The following is a 15,807-nucleotide window of genomic DNA, read 5'->3' on the forward strand; positions in this document are numbered from 1 at the left end:
AAACAACAGTTTAGACACAAGTACTGAATGTAATGATGATCATGTGACTGAGAGATAGCCCTGTTATAACTTTGGGGCAATTGGTAAGTGAGGACTACCTGTATCGATTTTTTTCCCCATTTTTTTTTCTTCCTTAGGTCTGAAATATCTATAAGATTTCTCCTTTGCCTATTTAAAGGTGCAGCCGTGTTGACTGTGAGACTTTCGCAGGCTGAGGGGAGGTGGGGATTCCACAGCAGCTCTGCTCTACTGGAACAATATCAGATGTTAGCTGAGTACATCTAACATTACAAAAGCAGACTACCGCTCAGGGGTGTCAAACTGGAGGCCCATGGGCCGGATGCATCCCAGGCAGGCCACGCCCAGCTCAGCTCAGGGAATGGGAAAAAAATGTCACAAAAGTCATGTGACGCAGAACGTCACGCCACATGACGCAGCAAGATTGACACCTGTGACTTAGCCAATCGCGCTTCCTCTTGCTTTCTTTTCCTGTTGTCTCCCAGAGTGACTTCTTGAAACTCCCCTCAATTTTTTGGGAGCAGCCACCAGGATCTGTCTAAAAAGCCTGTAGTTGGTCTTGTTTTTCTAAAGTGGGTGTGGTGGAACTCTGGCTTTCTCTTCACTGCTCAATTGCCTCACTATGGGGAAAAAAAAGGATTTTAAAAAATTCTGATAAAGATGTGCCATAGAAGCAATGAAAATCCAATCTATGAGCTACATGTAAATAAATGACTGGTAAACTTTTCCTCTGTGTACATGTAAAAATAAAGAGCAAACAAAATTAAACTTCTAAGAGACTTACATATCCATTTGCCTTTTATTCTACCCTATCCCTCCCCATTATGGCACAATGAGGATCATAAGAGGTTGCATAGAATCTACTCCTACTTGCTGGCTCCCTGTCTTGAGCCACACTGCACCATCAGCTCCATGAAGGCAGGAAGCCTTCATGAAGGAGTATACAGCAACCGTCATAAATAAGAGTCAGTTGCTAAGTGTCGGAATTTTGATCACGTGACCATCAGGATGTTGCAATGGTTGTAAATGTAAAAAATGGTCATAAATCACTTTTTTTCAGTGCCTTTGTAACTTTGGTCACTAAATGAACTGCTGTTAGTTGGGGACTACCCATCGTCTGCAAAATAAATTTTAAAAAATGCTTGGCTTTATGCTAATGGATTGGAGGGGGAGAGAAATTCCTTTATTAACTATCTTGCATTCTCTCCTGCTTTTACTGATTTCAATGATAGTCACAGATATGATCCAGTTACTTTTGGGAAACACCTATTAAAATATAGTTATGCTACTGGTGAAAGTTACCTGCTCACCTCGCCTCTCTATGACCAAACACACATTTTGAGATAAACCAGCATGCAGTCAGAACTCATCATCCTAAACCCAACCAGAAGCTGGACCAGAAAGGATGCTAATCAGTTTCTCTACTACACATTGAATAAAACCTGGAACGTTCAAAGGGATATTGGAGGTAGGTGCCTGATGGGAAAGGGGTGGAGCTTTATCGCAGACTCGCTTTGGATTTGTTCATGAAACCAGATGCTCCTAGTGAGCTGTCAGTTTTCCCATATGAATTGTGGCTCATTTGGCAATAGTAGTTTTAATCGAAGATTGCAGAACCCACTTCTTTCTGCAAGTAGATGCAAGTGCTTAAAGTAGGGGCTTCCAAATGTGGCAACTTTAAGACTTCTGGACTTCAGCTCCCAGAATTCCTCTGCCAGCCATGCTCGCTGGAGAATTCTGGGAGTCGAAGTCCACAAGTCTTAAAAGTTGCCAGGTTTTGGAAGCCCCTGGCTTTAAAGCGTGCATTGCCAAGAGCTTCTAATGCCACCAGTTTGACCAGGTTCATTAGCTGGTTTGGAAATGAAGGCTTTAATGGTTATCCATACATTTAACTAACTTTAAAAGGAATCACCTGTTCATGAAGCAGTTTTCTCTCTTAAAACTGTGCTCGCTCTATGATTCAGCAAAGTGTTGATTCACCAGTAGGGCTGATGAACATCTTTTATAAGCTTGCGTTATCTTTATCTGTCATTGACAAGTTCTGCAGGTAAAGTATGAAATCATTATTATGTGTATTGGTATGATTGAAAGAGGAACAAAAAACACGCCTGCGAATGCTTTCACGGTAGCTTTTCACTACATCTGAAATTAATATTACCCATATATGACTAAGGTGATGAGGATTCCAGTAGCCCATTTGTTGACATTTTCCTGAGGACAAGGCTGGTCAGAGGCAGCTTCACTTCAAACAAATTTCTTAAGAAGGGAGACCTCCCAGGCCGTTTGTGAAACGTTGATAAGACCTATCGACAGTCAAATTCTTATCGAAGGTAGATGAGTTGCTGATTGGCAGTTCTTAATGAGGGTGGCTGGGACAAAGGCCAGGCCATCCTTCGGTACTCAGAATGCAGAGGCCAACCGTGAGCCTGGTGGAATGAAATGAAAATAGAGCTGTCCAATGCCTCCCACACTGAACATGTGTGACAATTCATGTATTGCACATTTGAAGTTGGAGAAAGAATCTCTCTCTCCTTGCAGTTAGAGGCCTCAGCATCTAACCATCAACTGGAGAACTGAAGTCACCTCTGATGTCGGGATGGAGGGTATATATTATTTCTCACTGCAGTTTTCTCAGAAGTAAGTCACATTCACTCTATCATAATCCTAAAACAAGCACGCTTAGAATTCAAGCTAGAGTATGACAACACCCTCTGGTTATTGTTTGGAAGTTGGCACTAGGAATGTCAAGAGGGATTTATTTCAGTCCCTCTTTCTTGTGGTTCTTTCTATCCAACATATTCCTCTTATATTTCACATCTGGTTTTTGCCTTCTCGTTGCACGTGACACACAAGAGTTTGGATGATGTGGGATAGCCTATTCAGTTTCAGGTAGGAAAGATTTCACTTTAAAGTCAAGGTGAGGAGTAGGTGTACCTTTTGTCAAGTTCCAGCCATTAGAAAAAAAATGACTTTTGCTTCGGTGCAGATGTTTTTATGTGACATATTGGTTATGAAAAAGGGGTTATTTGAGCCTTCCAGTCATTTCTCTTCCGTTTCTTAGATGGAAACCAACTCTCCAGTTTCATATAAAAAGCTATCACATCACAGAGGAAAAATGTTATACAGGGAGCATCCCTCCATCCTTCCCTCCCTCAATAAGTAAAATATTCTGAAAGGTCAAAATCCTTATCTTTTCCAAAGCAGGTGGCTTCAGTGGAGCCATTTTAAGAGAGATTTCTTTCAGGAGACTGAGCCTCAAAGCAAAGCCTGCATATTCAGAAGCAGATGTAGGATCCTTTACGCATCGGTGCTTCCAGTTTGCTTTCTCTTTTACCTCTGCTGTCAGATGCATTTAGATTCTGAACGAGGACCTCAGCTAGTCTTAGTCAAATCAAAGCTTTCCCTTTACTTCCGTACAAGGTTCGCAAAGACGATCTGTTTGCTGATGGTTTTCTGGGCTTCTGCCAAATAGTCTGGGAGGCGTCTTCTCTCTCTGCTTCTGTCTGAGGCATTGCTGCAGCCTTTCCATGAGGCCAAAGAGATTTCAGTTGGAGACTTATCCACATTAGACTATTAAATCTAAACAACTGATGGGCATAAAACGTTTTTCCCCTTAGAGCTGCATAATCAAGTATACATGTAAGTGTGTGTGTGTGTGTGTGTGTGTGTGTGTGTGAGAGAGAGACACAGAGAGAGAGGTGTTTGTGTTTGTCGAGAGAGGGGAGAGAGAGGGAGAGAGAGAGGGAGAGAGAGAGAGGAGAGAAGGGAGAGAGAGGGGAGAGAGGGGGAGAGAGAGAGAGGTGTTTGTCAGAAAGAGGGGAGAGAGGGAGAGAGAGGGGAGAGGGGAGAGAGAGAGGGAGAGGGAGAGAGGGGACAGGAGAGAGAGGTGTTTATCAGAGAGAGAGGGGAGAGAGAGAGGGAGAGGGAGGGGGGAGAGGGAGAATATAGTAGAATTCAGAGAAAAAAAGAACGTGAAGTGGTGTGTTGAATGCATCCGGAGAAGCACAGAATCCAATAGAATTGTAAGAAGTTCCAAAGAAGTGGAACCTGAATTGTTTCTTGTATTAATATGCCAGGATAAAATAATTTACAATCCATTTAGAAATTGCAGCGCTGAGGAAGGGGCTAACATCTTCATTCAATGGGAGGCAAGTATGCCCATTTCCATCTGCAGGTGTGCATTCATATTTGTTAAACATGGCTGAAACAATTCCAGGGATGGAAGCAGAGCATCCTTTTTCAAAAGCTTAGATAGGTGGCAGATAGATGTTGAGATTAGCAGGACTCCTTCAGACTCCTGCTGAACAAATGACACAGCCAGAGAAAATATTACCTCGATCTCTCAATCATATGGCTGGTTGAATTAATATTTTGAAAGAGGAGTTAAATAGGCATGAGAATTCCTTTATTTCTCTATTGGATTTGAAGCTTTGCTTTCTTTTTTCACAATTGGTACCTCTACGGTAGCTCCGATCCCTTTGGAGGGAATGCTGCTCCCCCTTATTCCCGAGTAATTCATTCAACTGAATCAAATGCACATCCACAATCTTTCAGAGGAAAAAAACCCATTGGTTTTAAAGAAGCATTAGTGTTCCATCATATCATTTCATGCCCTATTGCAAAATGCTTTCCTCCCTTCCTAATATACTGGATGTGGGGCTCCCCCCGAAAACTGGAAGCTCAAAGCTTCCAGTTTAAGTACATTTAAGAGAACAACGAAGGGTCTTCATTCGTCCAGAGGCAACTCAAAATTAGCTCATTTGATGCACACGAGATCAAATTGGTATAATTATAGGTTATTTATGAAATGCAAGGATATGTAAAATACAAAGTAAGATTTCTTCTTATTTCTAAGTTGGTTCTGTCCTTGATTAATTTCCACCCATTGTTTCTTTTCCTGCCTTCTAGTACTTTGAAGAATAGCTTGGCCACCTCTTCTCTGTGGCAACCCCTTAGACATTAGAACACTGCTATCATATCATCCCCTAGTCCTTTTTTTCATCAGACTAGACACACCCAATTCCTGCAACCATTCTTCATTTAGGCCCTCTTTGTTGTTCCTCTCTGCATTCTTTCTAGAGTTTATGTAGATTTTAGTCAGCCTGTAGTCCGCATGGAATAATTAGAGTAATTCATCCCAAGTGACAAATTCCATGTCATTCTTCGGCGAAATGGGTGATTTTTTTTTTTTTTGCTGTGCTTTGGAAAGATGCTGTCTCTCTGTGTTTGTTTACTCTGAGCAAAAATGTCTACAAACAGTGAAAGCTCCCTTTCCCCAACCCTCCAAAAGGTGGTTTGGATAGGCAAGATGATAGAAATGTTGTGATCGACTTCGTGCCTTGACAACTCTGGTACATTAGCTGTTATCAGAGTTGAAAGAGCTGCTACAACATACCCATTGTAGATATTGGATGAAGAGCTGGCAGGCTGCCCGAAGGTCAGATAAAGTACTTAGGCAGGCAGTTTGCCAGGCTAAAGAGATGTCAAGAAAATCAATTAGTCTCTAAAGAAAGAGCAACAAGCTAACTAAAAATCCAATCGTGAAAGGCTCTTTATATTCCAAAGGCAGCTTATTAGCACTGACTATATCTTTATCTCTTTAATAAAATTACATTTGCTAAGCAATTAAATCAGGCTTGGGTCAGATGAGGCTAATACAGAAGAGGTTGTAAACACCTGAACAGACCCGATTAGAAATACTACCCACCGCTGAGTATTTAATCAACTTACTTTCTGGATACCCTTCTATCTGACTTTCAATTTAAGTTGTTCCTCCTCTTTTCCATTCCCACTGTCCCCTTATTCCCTCTATTGATTGCTCTACATATATACATTTGGCATACCTAAGATACTTTCTCAGCTGAGCGGTAATGGAAAGCCATAGACATAGACTCTGTCTGGTGGAGCCGTGTAGGTTGCTTAGTAAATTATAACTGTCTGAAGTCAATACAAGGAAGGGAAAGGTACACAGGCTTGTTTTTGTACGTTTCTTCTCCGGTCACCTAAGTTAAAGAAATGAGCTTCATCATCATCAGAGGAATGCAGTGTAGGATTTGTGGGCTGCCAAAATGCCACTTCTGTGCAAGACTTTTTACTGCAAAAGTCTCTGTTGCTCTAAATTAGCAGATAATTTACAGCTACTATGGTACCCATTGCTGTTCATCTGACCATGTTGCTTAGGTTGGAAAATAACGGGGCTGGTTCAGAGGTGCCATGTGTTTCCTTTGTAATGCCTTTGAAGCAGTCAGTCTTTAAACCATTATGATTTTTCTAACTTCTACTTAGGTAAAAGCCAGGTCTGGGTAACAAATGGAACCAGGGGGAAGTCCTGCCTCAATAAATATCAAAATCCTACCCATTGTTGACAAGGTTTAAAAACAATCTCTCTCCTCCCCTTTCCTTTGAATGCACATAGTGGAAAACCTTCTGATGGGGAGATGTAGCTGTCAGATGCACACAGAATGGAGATTGAACATCTGTGAGTTCTTTCTTTTCAGAGGCATGCACAGAAATGGCACAGCCTTTGTGCAAATGTGCAGTATATTGTAGGGCAACACTGCCTTGTGATTATTTGCTTGGTCACCTCATCTGGGACCAGTGAAACTAATGGAATGGGACAACTTGCCATTGGGACAACTTGCCATCTCATTGTGGCCAACTTGCTGTAGCCATCTTGCCATGGCCAACTCACTGTGGCCAACTTGCTGTGGGACAACTCGCTGCAGACAATTCCATGCGGGATAACTCAATGTGGTAAATGTTATGCACCACTGTTTCTTCAAAATCATTTCCATTGAGAAAAATGGAAATAATGTTGATTAGACTTTGGACAACTTTGGGGCATTTGTGATTTTTCCTAGCCCTATCCTATGAGCCATGGTGACACAGTGTTTAGAATGCAGTACTTGCAGGCTTCTTCTGCTGACTGCCAGCTGTCAGCAGTTTGGCAGTTCACATCTCACCAGGCTCAAGGTTGACTTGGCTTTCCATCCTTCCAAGGTGGGTAAAATGAGGACCCAGATTGTTGTGGGCAATATGCTGACTCTGTAAACCACTTAGAGAGGGCTATAAAACATTGTAAAGAAGTGTATAAGTCTAAGTGCTATTGTTATTTGCTATTGTTATTTGCAGGGGTGGGATTCTACCAGTTTGCACCTATTCGCGAGAACCAGTTGTTAACATTCTAAGCAGTTTGGAAAACCGGTTGTTAGAAAAATTACTGGCCTAATCCTGTACGGAAGGCAGGAAGGAAACATTCTGCTGTTGCTTACAGAAACTGCCTCTCCGTTGACCCTTATTACATTCTTGGCAGGACTAGATTTCCTGTCTCAGGAACTTCTCTAGAGTTGTTTTCCCCTCCTTTGTTGGTACTTTGCTTATGTGGAGTGACCATTCAAAGTTACAATGGCACTGAAAAAAGTGACTTATGACCATTTTTCACACTTATGACTGTTGCAGCATCCTCACAGTCATGAGAGGCCAGGCGAGGAGATGGGTGCCTCGATGTGAGTGATCTTGAGTTGGCCACACTCAGCCAGTCACATGACCACCAAGCCATGCCCACCCAGTCAGATGACCACCTAAGCCACACCCACCACCTAAGCCACACCCACAGAACCGGTTGTTAAAAATTTAATCCCACCCCTGGTTATTTGTGCTGGTTTTGTTTTGTGTACAGGTCATGTATTATTGCCCCTATGGACGATGTCTAGAACATCAGAGACAGATATGGCATTCAACAGGTTCTGACTAGTTCTGGAGAACCAATGGAGGAAATTTTGAGTAGTTCGGAGAACCGGCGAATCCCACCTCTGACTGGAAATTTTACAGTATCCTTCCCCTGCCACGCCCACCAAGCCACGCCCACAGAACTGTTAGTAAAAAAAAAATGAATCCCACCACTGATCAGAGAGGAGAACTGATATGACACAATTGAACCCAGGATGAGGCCAATCTCTTCTTTAAAGGTTCATGCTTCAAATTCCATAGCACCAGCTGCATTAGATAAAGGAATGAGAGAAAAAACACAAATGATACGCAGTGAAAATTCAGGTCGGTATCTGTTCCTTTTTCTTTCATTCTTTCTCTGCTGAAATACATTTTCGCTAATCTGCTAACTTAACCGAACACTTTTAGTAGTACATTAAAAGCCACATGCCACTTTTCTTTCAGGTAAGAGATGGTACAAAATATATTCTTTGCAGTACAAAAGAGAACTGAGAAATTTGCATTAGACCAGTCAATGGACAATGTGTAGTCCAGTCTCCCCCCCCCCCTCTTTTTTTAACATTTATTCCCTAGACAATACATCACCACTCTGCCAACTCACAGGATTTTTGAAATGGTTTTAATGATTGCTTGAACATTTTAAACACTTTTCTTATGCAAAAAAAGGGAGAAAGAAGGAAAAAAACACACCTGCGCACAACCATGTTAAATTATGTAAAAGTATCATTTAACCAGTCCAATTTTGGGTAAAACAATTAAACCTTGATCACATGAAATAATATTCACCAGTCTTTCCTGGCATCTCAAATGTAAAATAAACACATATCTGTAATCCAAGATAGTAGGTTTGGAAGAACTTTCTTATTCTAACATTGAATGTTTATTTATTAGACTTGTATGCTGCCCATCTTGTATATCTTCTTTGTTATCCTATGGAGAACCGGCAAACACCACCTCTGACTGGCCCCGCCCCCATCTATTATCTGCTTCCCGAGTTCCAGCTGATTGGCTGGGTCTTCTTTTGTTGCACTGCACAGGAGAATGGAGCTGGAAAGCAGGTTAGTGGGGTGGGGAGGGAATGGGATTTTGCAGTATCCTTCCCCTGCCATGCCCACCAAGCTATGCCCACCAAGCCATGCCCACAGGTAGTTAAAATTTTTTGAATGTATGTATGTATGTATATGTATATGTATATGTATATGTATATGTATATGTATATGTATATGTATATGTATATATTCAGAATGACAAGAATTTAATCTTGTTTGGATTAAATAGCCCCATCCATCTCTGCTTTTTCCTCAAAATAAAACTATTTTGGTCTCTTTTTGTTGATTGTGTACCAGCTAACAACCAAAAAGCAGTAGTCGTTTGTTCCAACTGTTTAGATAGGAAAAAAAATCAATTGTATAGATTTGGTAGTGGTGGAAATTATGAGGAAAATTCTTAGCTACTGTACGAGCTTCTGCAAAGATACGAGTACAGTGCTTGCAAAAATATGGCAACCTGAGCTTGTATTATTAGGTAATTATTGTTGTATAATTACTGTGATATCACTACTAGCTCATTCCTGTTTTAATGCTCCAGAATAACTGTAAGAATTTTTGGGGGGGAAGCAATGAGAGTGGAACTCCTATCAGAACATACACATGTAGCTGGCAGGATAGAGAAATTCCCTTTTAAAACATAACATATTCAATTTGCCTATCTGTATGTTACTATGTTTCCTTTCCTCTTGGATAATTTGATGTACCATGTAAACTTCTTTCTGAATTATTACGGCATTCAAAGCTCTCATTGTTTCACAGGCAGCGCTGACAAACAAACTCATTCATTGAGCTGATATCTAAATGAATTCAGGCACTGGCTTGCATTGTAATTCAAAGTATAACGTAAGTCCCTTTGCTTAGAAGTTAGTGGAGTGTAACTGTTCATGTTGTGAAATTACTTTTTGACAATGATGCATGGGGGAAATTATGCTGCAGGAATTGGAAGGGGAAGTGATACATGCCGTAAGAAATTCAATGAGCTAACACACAGGGAGAAAAGAATGGGAGAATTATCCAGATGGACTGACTGGAAGTCGATCCGAGGGTTTGTTCGCCTTGAAATGATGATGTCTGGAAGTCTGCAAGGGCCTCCTTTGGTTCAGTCCAATTTGGAATAGGAACAGATGTACTATCTTATCAACGCATTGGGATGTTGCCCTTTCAAGAAAGGCAGCAGTTATATTCTAATAAAAATGGTGAGGAGCATCTAGAGGCCCAACAGTTAGGGTTGCCAAAATGCCAAGGAAATCCCAACCCTTGGCTTTTGCATTCATAGGGATTTTAGACTACATAGTAGAACCAAAGATACCCATTGTAATTTGCAATGTATATAGATTGCAATACAGGTAGGCCTTGGCTTGCAACCATTTGTTTAGAAACTGTTCAAAGTTACAACAGCACTGGAAAGCATGACTTATGACCCTTTTGCACAGTTAACACTGTCACAGTACCTCCTGTGGTTAGGTGATCAAAATCCAGGCGCTTAGTAGCTGCCATGTGGTTGTAGTCCCTTATCTTCTTTTGTGACCTTCTGACAATCAAAGTCAATGGAGAAGCCAGATTCACTTACTAACTTAATAACTGCAGGGATTCAGTTAAAGTGGTATTCAGCAGGTTCTGACCAGTTCTGGAGAACTGGTAGTGGAAATTTTGAGTAGCTTGGAGAACCGGTAGCAAAAATTTTGAGTAGTTCGGAATGCCATCTCTGACTGCCCCCACCCCCATCTATTCTCTGTCTCCTGAGTCACAGCTGATTGACTGGGTCTTCTTTCGTTGCCCTGCACAGGAGAACAGAGCTGGAAAGCAGGTTAGTGGGGTGGGGAGGGAATGGGGAGAGAATGGGGATTTTACAGTATCCTTCCCCTGCCATACCCACCAACCCATGCCCACCAACCTAACCCAAGCCTACCAAGCCACACCCACAGAACTGGTAGTAAAATTTTTTGAATCCCACCACTGGATTCACTGAATAACTGTGAACCAAAAAAAGGGCACAAAATGGAACAAAACTCATTTAGCGACTGTCTTGCTTGACTGTAGGCATTTTGGGCTCAGTTGTAGCCGTAAGCCAAGGACTTCCTGTATAAGAAGGTTTGCAAATCAAAAAAGTGTACAGCGATGCAATATGTTGCAAACCTCTTCTTTGATGGCTGCTTTCCTAATCCTTAGTCTGCTTTTGTCAAGAAATCCAGCAAGTAAGTTACCTGTTTCCTGTCTTGCTGAAAACTTGAAGCGGAATTGCATAATCCTCCAGGATCTAAGACTTGGCTGTTGTGTCTGCTTGTTTGGAAATAAATGTACATAATGTCTTCCTTGAGTTCAATAAAACATATTATAAGGAACACAAGGAAGTGAACAGTATAGCCACCATGTTCCATTTCCTTGTTTTTCCATTTAAAATATACATAATAGGCAGTCTTAAATTAGACAGTATTCCATCTAGCTCTGGACACCAGCGGAGAGATTTTTTGTGGGGGGAGGGGGGGAATTTTTTTGAAACAAGTCCTCTCCTAGTCTACTTTTCCTTTTTAAAGGAAAACCCAAACCTTGAGGTGGTTCATATCACCTCAAGGTATGATTAACCTTGTTTGTTGAGTAAGCTCAAATAGGTTGGATCACATGTTAAGTCAGAAATGAAGCAAACTCTATTATGACTTGTTGTGATGTGTGAACCCAGTCCTGGAATCCTGAAACCTGAAACTCAAGGGCAATGAGGCTGGGATTATACTGGGGTTGATGCACTACAACTCCCTGTGATCCCAGTTAGTCTATATGGAGATACAATTAAGATATCTCTAGAAAGCTCTGATCCAACAGATATATTCAACGATAGGTCAGATATTCGACAATTTCTATAATTTTGTCTTATGTTGTGACTATATGGTCAAATGGATAAGCTCTTATTCATCTGTTTATTTGCTAGATGTTTTCCACCTCTCTGTGTTTTTAAATTCTCAGAGGTTTATTTAAAAACCACTCCCAGTCTATCATAACAAAATGCAGTTGAAAATTGAATTGTAGGACCATACACCAGATAGCAGCAACAAACATATCATACACCCCAAAAGGGAGAATAGGTCTTTAAAATTCCCAGAATATCATCATAGAAGAAGGGATGCAGATGTCAGGGGAAACACATTCCAGGTTGGCAGGGGCCAGGACAAAGGAGACATGCTTCCAGGGTCCTGACAGATGACATGGCTTAATGGAAGGAGCCTGGAACATGCCAACTTTGTCCAACTGAATTGGCCAGGACTGGACTAGTTGAAGCTTTTGGGTGGTCCTTGAGAGTAGCCCCATGTAGAAGCATCATGCAGTAATTGGTTGGGTTCACATGTTAGCCATGAGGTGGCTAAGACAAGAAAATTTGTCTGGAGGGCCTCCCAGTATAGGAAATGATGCAACTGGTGCATCATGTGAAGTTGTGCAAAGGCCTTACAGGCCACAGCCACCACCTGCTCATCCAGCAATAGCTGCAGTACAGGAAGACCCGCCCCCCCCAGCTGGCAGACTACTCTTGAATGGGGAAAGGCTATCCTATCCATAGTTAAAGATGGAATATGCCCAGATCTGCCTGACTCCAACATCCACAGCCACTTGGCCTTGATGAGGTTGGGTTGGAAACAATTCATCCCCATCCAGATCCTCACAGCCACCACACACTGGGGCAAGACTCTGAGAGCTTCATTTAGGTGATCTGGTTTAATTTAGTTATAAGGTTCCCAAAGGAGCCTGGGTGGCTTATATAACCCAAACCCAGCAAATAAAATGCAACTAACCTGAAAAAACAAATTACCAAAACCCAACCAACACGGTTCAAACCAAAATGAACTGAAACAAAGCAAAACAAAGGTGGCCCAATCAATCTATCCCAAAGATTTGGGGGAAGAATCACATCTTCAAGAGTTTTCTGAACAACAGAAGTGTGAAAACAAAACCATAGAGCTCCAAAAGCCCTTTGAACTAGCTAGCCCATATTTTCTCTTTTATCGTTAACATTTTTATTGAGTTATAAAGTAATATAAAATAAAATAAAAATACAAAGCAAATAGGAAAGCAGTGGAAAAGGAAAGGGAAATGAGAGGTGACAAAAGGTAAGAAGAAAAAGAAGCCTTGACTTCTGACTCTCTTTGTTATAGTTAAATAAGGAATTAACACCAAACTACAACTTTTTGCTTTTTCAAGGCTAACCCATGTTTTCTCAAACCATTAGTCCTCTCTTGAGAAAGATTATCAGCCAGTGGGTGGATGCTTTTTCACCAATGTCTTGCTTATTCTGTTTATTATATGCAGTTGGAAACTTTGAGGATGCTGTTCGCATTCAGTGGATGACAGAAGGAGGCGTAGATCCTGCCTGTTAGCCGTACTTCAGATGACAAGCTTTCATAATTCTAGAGTGAGCCTATGTAAACAGCTCTGTTTACAGAGCTTAGCGATGCAGGAGGATGCGTTGCATTGTGGCAGAAGGAAGCAATCTCACTTTTGTCTCAGTGTTTTGAGTGTATGCCTGGGATGTTTGTGTACGAGGTTTGATATATTCCTTGCCTGTTTGCAGCACTGAAGAGTACTGGGGGGTTACTCTCCACTCCCTGTAGTTGTTTTGATTTCCTTTTGAGATGAAGTGAATTGAAAGTACTGAGTATAGCGGACTTGAGCCTACACAATTTTTTCTGCTGTTAAAGTTTGGGTTTTTTTTTTGGTCTTTACTCAGTTAACTCTATAACATGTCATTTCCTCTTAATTGGAATCCATGTATATCACACTGGCATTATTTATTTATTAGATTTTTTTAAAAAAATCCCACATTTATTATTTGTGTAAATAACTCAAGACAGCAAACATACCTAATGCTTCTTCTATTTCCCCACAACATCCCTGCGAGGTGAGTTGGGTTAAGAGAGAGGAAGTGGCTCAGTCACCTACTCAGGCACTAGAACTCATACTCTCCTGGTTTCTAGCCCGGCCTCTAGACCAAACTGTCTTTTGAAATGCTAAAACACTCCTCTAGCTGGATCACTGAGTTGCCTGATAAAATCTTTGCTTTTGCAAATGTGAGGCTACTGAAGAATGCCAAAGTCTGATTTGCATTAATAGCAGGCTGTTCTCCCTGCTGAGCCTCACGTATCAGTTTGTTCTGTTCTGTAGGCTGCTCGGTGCTGGGATCGATGCTGCTGGCATCCACACCTGTAAGGACGTAATGGAAATTAATGGATTTGATTCAGTCTATCACATGTCAAGGCTTGCACAAGCCAACAACACGGTCTACTTCAAGTTGCTCAAAGGAGCAGAACGTTATGGCGATACAGATCTAGACAGGGAAGCAAGAGATGGCTGAGAGAAATCTCTTGTTGGTGCGCAGATCTCTGGATCAGGGCATGAGAAAGAGGAAAGCAAGTTTCACAAGACCAGCATGCCACGATAGGCTATATTACTATTAGCCTTAACTGGTGCTTTCTTTCTATTATCAATAGCTCGGTATATAGTAGATGTATTGAGACTAGGACTGGTGTGCAGAGTTAGAGTCTTCTCTTTGATGATCTCTTTGATGCCAGTGGCAACAGGTGGGATACTGTTACATTCGATTTGACCAATGCATTTTGGATGCCTTCTTGTCTGGGGGTTCTTGAAGGGACTGAAGCCATATCCCATATTGGTAGAATGAACTTCTTAATTCTTATGGCCATGATGGCGAACCTATGGCACACTTGCCGGAAGTAGCATGCAGAGTAATTTCTGCCGGCACATGAGCCGTCGCCCGGAAGAGATGCACTGAGCATGTGTGTCTGCCTCCCGACAGCCAGCTGCTTGTTGGGTATCTGCTGCACATGCACAGAGGCACATGGTGCGCACAGGAAGACATGCGCATGCACAGGCAGGTGGGGGTGGCTCACATGCATGTTGCATTATGGGTGCAGGCACGCACGCATGTGCATGCATGCACTTCTGGTACACAACAACGAAAAGTTTAGCCATCACTGTTTTATGGTTTGTACTTCACATAAAACCACTACAGATTTACCCCTGAGATTTCATCATGGCACAACAATTATATTTCCTCTTAAGTGTTCTTAATATTCCCATAAAAGATACCATCTGTACAGGTAATACTAGACCACAATCGAGCCCAAAATTTCTGTTGTTAAATGAAACACTAGTTAAGTGCTGCCGTTGTTAAGTGAATCACTGCAGTTGTTGAGTTATTAACATGGTTGTTAAGTGACTTCCCATTGACTTTACTTGTCTGAAGGTTGCAAAAGGGGATCATATGATCTTGGGACACAGCAATGGCCATAAATATGAATCAGTTACCAAGCGTCTGAATTTTGATCATGGGGATGCTACAACAGTCGTAATTGTGAAAAGCAGTCATAAGACACATTTTTCAGTGCTGTTGCAATTTTGAACACTCACTAGGTGAACTGTTGTAAGTCTATATATACCATTATTGTTATTGTTAATGTTATTGTTATTGTTGTTGTTATTACTGTTATTATTACTGTTATTGTTGTTGTTATTACCCATTAAACATCCATCTATTCTATTTGATTGTCCTTAACTCCTTTTATTGTTATACTTTTAAAATAAAACACAGGGTAGCTATATTAAGGAAATCAAAACCTGGTTCACCTTAAGATAGCAATAGAACTCAGCACTTAGTCTTATATACCGCTTTATAGTGCTTTAAAGCCCACTCTAAGCGGTTTACAAGAGTCAGCCTATTGCCCCCAACAATCTGGGTCCTCATTTTACCCACCTCGAAAGGATGGAAGGCTGAGTCAACCTTCAGCCTGGTGGGATTTGAACTGCCAAATTGTAGGCAGCTGGCTGCAGAGGTATCTAGCAGTACTGCACTCTAACCACTGCGCCAATGAGGCTCCTCAATTTTATTTAAAGATCCTCAGATTAATCTGATACAAGATAATGTGAATAAATGAGGGAAAGTCAACACATTTGGGGAAATTCCCTGATGCCAAATGTACTTTATAAATAAATGAAAACAACAACAGCAACC

General features: G+C 41.4%; 1 long non-coding RNA gene across 1 annotated transcript in view; it reads left to right on the forward strand.

Moving 5' to 3' along the window:
- Positions 1-1,254: 1,254 nt before the first annotated feature.
- LOC148127991 (uncharacterized) overlaps positions 1,255-15,807 on the forward strand; it is a 49,877-nt gene continuing 35,324 nt past the window's right edge. Inside the window, exon 1 of the long non-coding RNA XR_015740787.1 lies at positions 1,255-1,486. This is a non-coding gene — a long non-coding RNA (uncharacterized LOC148127991). The remainder of the gene's footprint in view (positions 1,487-15,807) is intronic.

This window comes from Pseudonaja textilis, chromosome 1 (assembly GCF_049901715.1).
Source record: "Pseudonaja textilis isolate UNSWEBS1 chromosome 1, rPseTex1.2, whole genome shotgun sequence".
NCBI classification, from domain to species: Eukaryota; Metazoa; Chordata; class Lepidosauria; order Squamata; family Elapidae; genus Pseudonaja; species Pseudonaja textilis.